Raw genomic sequence first — 10,409 nt, 5'->3', positions numbered from 1 at the left:
TCACATGGAGGGTTATTAGCGGGGAGGGGGAGGGAGGAGAATGAGAGAAAAGGTACAGGGAATAAGAAGCATAAAGGGTAGGTACAAAACAGACAGGGGGAGGTTAAGAATAATATGGGAAATGGAGAAGCCAAGGAATTTATGTGTTTGACCCATGGACACAAACTAAGGTAGGGGAATGCTGGTGGGAGGGGTGGTGCAGGGCAGAGGGGAATAAAGGGGAGAAATAAGTGGGACAGCTGTAATAGCATAATCAATAAAATATATTTAAAAAAAAATTTTAAGGAAGACTTCTCTCTCTCCCTTTTGAGTTATATGAATTCTACATGGGTAGTTTTTCAGAGAGATTTTTAAATCACAAAGAACGATAAACAGTGAATGCATATTTATACTTAATTTTCCATGGTATTAAATTTGTAAGAAATATAAAAATATTACATAGACAATGAGTTTTTATCTTTAAGCAGCTCATGACTGTTTTAAAAACTGCTTTTAGTATCACAAGGTCTACGGTGTAATCTCCCTAATAAGATCACTTGGTATCAAGTTGCTCAAATGCGCACATGACCTTTCAAATAGAACTCTACCTCTAAACACTGTGAACTGTCATCCATGTATCCATAACTTGGGATTAAATTTCATATACATTATTTGAGAAGTCTACATAATACCAGCATAATACTTAATAAAAAACTATTCTTTTCTTCCAGATATGTCTTGATATACTATATATAAAGTATATAGATATATATATTTTTTTTCAGTTGCAGTATTTAAAAATCCCTTTACAATTTGAAGTTTAGATAATGTCACAAACTATTCAAAGGAATTAGTCTTTTCAGCAGCTGTTCTTCCATTTCCTCCGACAGCATCAGGTGGCAGGGACAGGCAGTAACCAAATCCATTTAGTGTTAGGTGTGTCTCTGAGAGAACATTGATGACCTTACTAAAGTAGTTTGGTCTGACATTCCGCGCAATGATGAAATAAGAAGCCATGTAGCAGGTTGCAAACACCACCCTCCCACCAAGCTTTGTTTAGTGTATGGCTTGACATTTTGGAATGACAACTTACAGGAAGGGCGAAAAGCTCAGGAGAAAAAGTAGTGGAATTGGACAAATTTAGGGTAAAATTGTAGCTCATCACAACTACCCTGTCAACTCCTCAGAGCTTTGTTTACTCATCTGAATCAAGAAAATACAAACAATACCAATTTCACAGGGTTGTTTGAGGATTAAAATGTTGTAAACAACCTATTTAGCATAAAAATAGAAGCTCAAGAAACGTTAGTTTCTTTACCTCCATTGGCCTGGGACACTCTGGCCTTTCATATTAGATTTTCACTTCATTTTCAATTTTATCATTCTTAGATTATTTACAGTCTAGTTCATGAGATGCAATTGATAGTTGTGTTCTGTGTTGTTAATGTAAGGAAAACTGAGTGTACAGTTTTCCTGGCTGCTTGGTACATTGCACAAGCATTCTACAAGGTCATGCATAGTACATGGCATTGTGCAGAACATTTAATCTGTTAACATTTTTATGTCCTTTCTGAGTTTTTTGCTTGTTTGTTTGTTTTTTTGCTCTGGGGTGTTGTGTTGATGATCTAAAGATAATCTCATTAGAATTTTGTGGATTAAAAAAGAAGCCTCATAGCAGTAACAGGTTGCATAAAATAGACTAGACCTTTAGTACAACCTACTTGATTAGTGAAGGTGTTGTTGGGGAGACCCGAGATAGGGAACACCCCCTCCTTGATTCTTCCCTTGCTTTCAGGAGAATTCAGATGAGAGACAACATGTATAGTTGAGATGATAAGTGTATTTATGAAGTACACTTGAGAACAAAGCTGCAAGCAGGCACCCAGCTAGCCTGAGTGAGTGCCCCTCGTACAGTGGAAATGAGTTTGTAAGTTTGCTCATACACTTGAGCACAAAGCTGCAAGCAGGTACCCAGCTAGCTGGTCAGAGTGCTCTGACTATTGAGATTTTAGGGGTTTTATACTTGTAGCCAGCTTCTAGGTTCCCCCTTCCTCCCCTTTCCAGATCTTGAAATTAATAGACAGTTTTGAAAGCTTTCCTCTCCTCCTCCTGGGCTGTCATGATTTTTCTTGTGATGTTCAAGCACCTGGCAATCTTATTGGGCTAGGCTCAGGACTGCTGAGTTAATTGGTGACACATGTCTCCCTCCTGTTTCTAGCCTCCTGTTCTAAGTTTTTTGTTAGATTGCAATGGGTGGGGCCTATTTTCATTTCCTCTCTGGCCATTCATTCCTAACTGCTGCCTAACAAGAGGATAGATCAAGCAGAGCACCATAAACTCTGATGTGAGTTTCATACCATAATGATCCTTTGTTCCTATTCCATAATGAAGTAGAAAGACCAGACTTATTACTCTTATTTAGACCAGACCTATTACATTAAGTGTCTCTATAATACTTAGAGAACATCATCGACAAGTTACATGATTGACACTTTAATTAGGAGGACCACTGAAATGACAAAATAGAATATAGACATTGAAATAGTTTCCTTCCATCCTTCTTTCCTTCATTTTCTTCCCTTTTTTCCTTTTTTATCATTTTACAGAAAGAATAACAAGCTACCAGTTACAGTAAGATGAACTATTAGAGACCGAGAAGACTAACATTGCTGGACATGCAATCATGAAATTCCTCTAGTTTTAGCCAAGATTTAGAGATCAGGACTGAGACAAGCCCAAGCACATTATAGCAATCTCTAAGATATGCCTAAGATGTGATGAAAAATTTATCCAAAATTCAGCTATTCCATATTATTCAGTTTGCTCTTCTTTTGTTGAATTAAAATAACTCTAGTAATTTTTATTAACCACTGGCTGTTGTATGACCCAATTTCAATAATATTTTTCTTTCTGTTTGTCTAAACTTTTATCTTTATATAGGTAGGGAGCAGCAATTTTCAACCAGTGTGCTGCCAGAATTTTTAAAACGTGAAATACCTGACTATTTAGTCAGGGGTACTGACCTATTTTCCCTTAGATTGTCAAATTAAAAAAAAAACAAACAATGACAACAACCAACACAACAGTAGCTATACAGTGTCAATGAGTCAAACTATACCTATTTTTTGTCAGATTGAATAAAAGTTTTTTTTGGTGTGCTGCAGAATTTTACTATTTATATGTGCCATGAGATGAAAAAGGCTGAAAATTACTGGTATAAAGAGATGTCTGGAATAACATTCACCTAAAGTTAGCAATGGTTTTGTGGGTGCTAAAGGGGAGTAATTTTTTGCTTTATGTTTTGTGCTTTTTCTTAACTGCTTGAGTTTTAAAGTGAGCATGTATCTTTTTTAAAAACCAAAGTTGTTATTCTTTTAAAAAATAAAATTGTCCAAAACAATGATCTTCCATTTATCCAGGTTCTGGTTAAAAATTATATAGTTAAGCAACTAAGTATTAACAGGAAACAGGTATAAATATTATAATTGCCCAGGTGAACCAGCAAAATTTAAGATGCAATATATCAAAGCCAGAAATCAGTCAGAGTAGGCAAGCAAAGAAAAGAAATAAATATTAAGCTATAGTAAAATAATAATAAACTGATTCTGCCATTTTCTGTTCAATGAAACAATTATATAAGATTATTTATAACACTTGGTTATCAGAGATTCTGTGGAGAAAACCAGCCAAGACAAAAGAAAAAAAAGATCCAACAGAAGGCTAAAATTATTTCCCTAGTCCTAGCTAATCTTTTTACCACAAAAGATGTCCCTGTTAGTGTTTTGTCTCAGTGTTTTTGAAGGATGATTTTACAGCAAAGAGGAGTTACATGATATGAAAAACTTGTTACTTATCATTAGAGTCAACCTTGGGCCAGAAAGTGGACAGACTTACTACAAATGAAATCTGCCAGTTGCCAAAAGCAAAGTACTGTTGGTTATACCTTTAGATTATGGATACAAATACAGAGAATCATTATTTTCTCATACAGAATGTACTCTGTGGCTTAAAAACAAACAGTAGAGAGAAAAAAAAACAGTAGATACCTCCTTTTGTCATGTATAATGTGTTGCCATGTGTAATGAGCATCCACGTTCTTGGCCCAAACTTTCAGGACACAAATCTTTCATTTAAATTTTTTAATTCAATTTTTAATTTATTTATAGTTAGAAACAAAACCAATTATTGTATTCCAGGGTATTATTTGCATATGGATATCATTATTGCTTTCTAGAGTTACACTTTTAATGCATAAGCATAAATAAGAGAATTAAAAACATTTCTATAGGTACAGAATTTGTAGTACTCATGTATAATGCATATCCTTATTTTCCCCTCAAACATTTACATGAAAATTGCACATTATACATGGCACAATACTGTAATACTTGACAGAGAGGAAATTCACTTAGATAGTAAATGTGCTAATTTGAGGTATCTATTTACAAAGTGATTGAAGAAACATTAATGCTTCAATTGCTTAAAGTGATAGAAGTGCAGTAAACTCAAGATGTATGAAAATCAACTGAAGACACTGAAGACTTACATCCAGGGAAGCTTACCTTTCTTTAAGTGAGAAGTGAAATCTGAAGTGTGGTGACAATGTGGAAAAATGGGAACTTTTATATACTTCTACTGGGAGTATGAATTGGTACACCCACTTTGGAAAACCATTTGGCAGCATCTCCTAAAGCTGAATATATACATACCGTATGACCTAGCCATTCTACTACTAAGTATATACTTAGCAGAAATGCATGTGTATGGGCAGCAAAAGACATATTTGGGAATGTTTACAGCAGCACTTTTTCTAATCCATGCAAAATGTAAATGACCCAAATGCCCATCAACAGTAGAATGGATAAATGTGTAGAATATCACACAATGGAATACTGGACAGCAATGAAGATTAACTATAACTCTCTACAACAATGTGGATGAATCTTATAAACATAATGTTGATCAGCCAGATGCAATGTAGTGCATACTTGTATGAGTCCATTTGTATAATTTTATAAAAACAGGCAAAACAAATCTGTGATGTTAGAAGTCAAGACAGTAGTTACCCTTGGGATTAAAATTGTGAAAGGAGCACGGGAAGGATTTCTGGGGCCTGGTGATGGTCTCTTTCTTGCTCTGGGTGCTGGTGAAATGGTCAAGTAAGAAATGTCCAAACCTATAGGGAATTTTTATGAATTTATTTGAGCCAAACTGATAGCATATGCCAGGGAGCAAGATCTCAAATTCTCCAGAGAATAACAGTTTTGCAGCTTCTTCTATGCATTTGAAATTAAGGAGGGAAAGTATATGGAAGTGAGAGAAATCAAGGCAGGGATTGGATGACAGGGTAGTTAACAAGATTACATGCTCTCTTGAGGGTTAACACCCCCTTTGAGGGGTATTACTTCTGACATCTCAAAGGTGTGTTAACCTAGATGCACAAAACAATGGACAGGACTGGCTTAAAACTGTTCACTAAAGAAGTGTTAGGCCTGGGGTGTGACTACCCACCATGACCTGCCCAGTTAGGAATTTATGAGCAGATCACCTTGTTAGGTTACTTTCCATAGAACCCACCCCCTCCACCCCATTTTTTTTTTGTCCACAGATGTGTGTGTACAATCTGTGAAGATTTAATGAGTTGTATACCCAAGATGCATGTACTATTGTATTTATCTGGTTTACTTCAATAAAAAGTGTATAATACAATCATCTCCATGAATCAGGCTGAAAAAGTGTTTTCACCAGAAATATTGAGATTCATAGAGCGTTTCAAAGTCAGAGGCAAGGTAAGTAATGCAAATAAGTAGAGCAGGCCAGATGCAATACCATGGGGTCTGGTGTTGGCATCCGGGGAAACTACAGAACCTCTAAGAAGTGGTTCTCAAGAGTATGTCCAACATCAGGGACTAGGTAGAAATTCAAATAATCAGTCCCCAGCCCAGATCTACTGAATCAAAAACTTTAGAGGTGGAACCCAGTAATCTTGGTTTTAACAAGCTCTTCAATTTTAACAAGCTTGACTTGGATGCATGCTCATGTATGAGAATCACTCATCTAGATGTATTCTAATTCAAAACATTTTTTAAAAAATCATATGGCCTTAAAAAAAGCCATGTGTCAGATTTGGCCACAGGTCACCAATTTGCAACTGATGATAAGAATCAAATGAAAGACAAAAACTTGAATTATTTGTATAATTACATCAATTCTGTATTTCCCTTTTCTAAGATAAAGAAAAATAGTATGTGGTAATGCTTACACCTCAGTTTTATCTTCCCTAGGATTCAGGTGTATCTGGGCATGCCTGGGATCTGATGGGAGTCAGCCTTCTGGAATTCTATTTATAAAACAATGCTAGTTGCCCACAGGAAAGAACTAATCCCAATGGAAGAAAAACTCAGGGTACAGAGGTTGCATTAGAGCAGTAGATGAAGTTGAACATGTCTGAGTAAGTCATGGTGTCTGCCACTTGGATTGTTTGCAGCCCAGCCTGAAAGACTCATTCATTCTTTCAACAAATAGCTATTGAACACCAACCTAGTCTGTCCTTAAGCCCTGTGACTTCAGGGCAGCTCTGTATAAGACCTAGTAAAAGCTTAAAAGTTAAAGGAATTTTTTATCCTAATTCTTAGGTCATGGAGAGTGCAGCTTTTCTGTGGCATGAATATTGGTGCCAAGGGCAGCAGTGTTAATGCCAGGACACCTCTGACACACTTGAAGTTGGACTTTAGGCCTTGGTGACCTGCTTGCACACATCAGCAGCTGCAACAGTGGTAGCAGTGCCTTTGTTGGGCAGTGGTGACCTGGCTTGGAGCATTGGCAGTAGCTGCTTATATCAGGCAAGGAGATTATACATTTGGCAGCAGACAGAACTGTTCTTGGAGCACACCTGAGACATCCCTGAGCACTCTGATGTAGTGGAAGTAGAGGATGAAACCTCTAGCAGAGGTAGGGAAACACAATTTTGGAGCTATGGTCGTTACTCTGTGTAACATATAGTACACGTAGAAGAACATTGACTCCTTAAGAGAATCCATTTTTTGTTTTGTTTTGTTTTGGCAACATTTAAAGAAGCAACATGTTGCTTCTTGTGATAAGGTTCAGGTATTGTGCCTGCAGTGAACATGGTAGACTCAAAGATCAAATCTCAAAAACTTGGTTTCCTTTTTTAAAATAAAAAGAAGCAAGATTTTCATTATAGGTTTTGGGATACAAAGTTTTAAAAAATCACAACACACATTCCTACTTTATTTTCCTCTCTCAAAAGTCTCTGTAAAATGAAACAACATTGTTGATGAGCTGTTCTTTGGCACAGTCAAGCAACTTACTGCATATCGTAAAGGAAAAAGAACTTTGGAAGCAGCCACTCCTTTTCTGACACAATTTTGAAAGATTGATGCTGCTTTCCTTCATTTCTGCAATGCCTGTTGGCTGTAGATCTTCAGTTACTTCCTGAAATCCCAAATTGAATTCTATTAAAAACATATTTGTTGTTCTTTCCAAAACATGTTTGGGAGTTTGAAGATCACAAGTCTCTGTAAGACCTAAGGAATTCCCCTAAGTAACCAGCATTTCCCCCTAAGAGTCAAGTAGCTGCTTAACTGCACGTAACTCAATGTTTTATATAACCAATGAGCAAGGTGTGTGGTATGTCAGTAGTCCAACCAAATAGCAATGCCTTGCAGCTTTCCAATTTTATGGTAGAGACATTTTTTTCTTGATTGTTGTTTCTTGGAAACCAACTTTTTAAGCCCAAGCAAACCGAGTCACTTAATTTTGCTATCTCAGTTCTAACCAATCCAGAGTATCCACAGTGGAATGTGGGTTGTGATGTAAGGGCAGAGATGTGAGTTCTAGCCAGGCATGCTTTTCTGCGTAAGTTAGCTTCCACCATGGGGCTCAGTTTCACTGTCAGTAAAATTGGAGGTGGGGCAAACTGGCCCAAAGTTCTGTGATTAGCCTGGAGTTCTCAGGGGAGAGGCCTGAATTCTTTAACCTGTAGATTATGAGAACTCTCCCTGGAGAGTCCTAGTGATTGATTAAATATTTGAAAGAGAAAAAAAGTCACCTTGAGAGGACTCTCAGAGGCTACTGATATTATAGATTTCTTCTTTATAGAGATTTGGGGTAATTTTCTGTGTCCCTTTAGGTACAAGTGACTGATATTGTTATCAGTCAATCAAAGGTTTATTTCTATATTAACTTAATAGAATTTAGTGTCCTTAAATACAAATTTATAACAAGAATATGAAACATTTATTGAATTCTGTTTTAGCCCTGGCCATGTAGTTCTGTTGAGTAGAGCATCATCTCTATATGCCAAGGTTGCAGGTTCTATCCCTAGTCAGGACACATTCAAGAATCAAACAAGAAATACATAAATCAGTAGAATAATAAATCAATGTCTGTCTGTCTGTCTTTCTGGGTGTCTCTCTCTCTCTTTCTCACCCCTTCCTCTCTTCTCTAAAATTAATTTAAAGAAAAATAATTTGCTTTTCATAATGTTTCTTTCCTCCATGCCCCTCCTTCAGATTCTTATCTGTCCTATACTCCCCAACCTTTTTTATACATGGTTTTATACTTGGGTTATCAAATTAATCCCAAGTATGGCTCTTCTCACATTACTTTCCTGCCCAAAAACCTTAACAGTTCTCTGTTTACCACAATATAAAATACAGACTCCTCATGGCATACAAGGTCCTGTGCCATCTGACCCATCCCAGCTTCCCATCCTGTGGCCCAGAAATGTTCTTGTTCTTTGCCTTTCTCCTGCTGGTTCTTGCCTCTTGTTTCTACCTGTTCAAATTCTACCTATTCTAAAGCTTAGGCCAGGATTCTGCTCCCAGCTTTTCTTGGTCTCCTTCAGGTACAGACGACCTATCTTCTATGAATTTCTATGCCAACCTACCTTCATCTCTCTTGTAGCAGTTATCATTTTCTACTCTATGTTATAGATATTTATGTTCATATCTTATATTCCTTACTAGATAATCAGTTTCATGATGTCAGAAGAAATATCTCTTCCATATTGGTACCCTCCCAAACTACCTGGCACATAGTAGTTCCTCCACAAATGTTTGTTCAATGAATAAATGATATTAGAGTTACCATAGAAATCTGAGTTTATCCCAACTCATTAACTGAATTAGAACCACTCAAAGGTCATTTTTTTAAATTGAGAAATTTCTCCATTTATCATCTATCATCTATCTATCTACCTATCTATATCAGCTTATGTCTTATTTTAATAAAGAAAATTAGGAAATAATGAAAAAGAAAAAAGGTACAATAACTTAAACTACATGTTTAGCAAGTAATTAGTATCCAGTTCCCTTTCTTCAAGCATTGTGCTGTAGTCAGATTTCATGGTTTAGGCCCACATGAGTTTGTGTGCTGTGTATGCTCAAATATTTGTTAAAGCTTGTGTAACTCTATGAGATAGATCAACACTAACTCTGTAGATGGTACACACAAGTTTTAATCCAGTGAGATGAAGCTACATGTGGCACATTGAGAAAAGTAATGACCTTGTTTTCAGGGGGTGGAGGGGACTAAGAGTAGCTACTCAATGGAACCATTAAAAGTAATGAAGTACTGATACATGCTACAATGTGGATGAACCTTGAAAACATTATAAGAAGTGAAAGAAGCCAGACTCAGAAGACTCATATTGTATGATTTCATTCACATGAAACTTCTAGAACGGGCAATTCCAGAGAGACAGAAAGTCGATTCTAGGTTGGCAGCTGCTGGGGGAAGGGGGAAGTGGAACGAGAGTGACCGCCAATGGATATGGGGTTTCTTTTTGAGGTGCTGTGGAGGAGAGACTATTGCATGATGTACTGCTGTCTTTCCCATGAGCTGGACCTTGGCCAGAATGGAAGTTGCTTTCCACAAACCCCCCTTAGAGACTGTCTGATCATAATTGATATTCATTCTGACATATTCATTGCCTCCTGCCATGTGTTGGTTCCTGGAACAGGTTGTTGGCCTGACCTGGTCAAGCATATAAAGTGATTTCTGTATTTGGTAGCATTTGTGTGCTAGTACTCTGAGTACCCCCCCAAACCCCCGTTACCATTTATGCTGTGTAATTCTCTGGTCCCTGCCAAGTGGTGCCAGGGTCCACTGCATCTTTCAGCCACCCAAGATATGCCTCACATGTAAGTTTCCCTTAAGAAACTCTACTAATTACCAGACAGGAGTAGCCAACCTCTTTCTTCAGTCTTTCCCTGTCCTCCACTTATGGAAGTAGATTTGCAGTCTTGCTGCTTTTCCTTGGGCCTGTGTGAACTAACAGGTGATGAAAGTGGGATAAGATAGTGGTTTTAGTTCCACAACTTTGTGAATATACTAAAACGCACTAAATGGTATACTTTAAAGGGGTGACTATTATGGTATGTGAATATGTCCTCAATTAAAAAAAT

Source organism: Phyllostomus discolor, chromosome 6 (genome assembly GCF_004126475.2).
Source record: "Phyllostomus discolor isolate MPI-MPIP mPhyDis1 chromosome 6, mPhyDis1.pri.v3, whole genome shotgun sequence".
NCBI lineage: Eukaryota > Metazoa > Chordata > Mammalia > Chiroptera > Phyllostomidae > Phyllostomus > Phyllostomus discolor.
Note: the sequence above shows the minus strand (reverse complement) of the source record.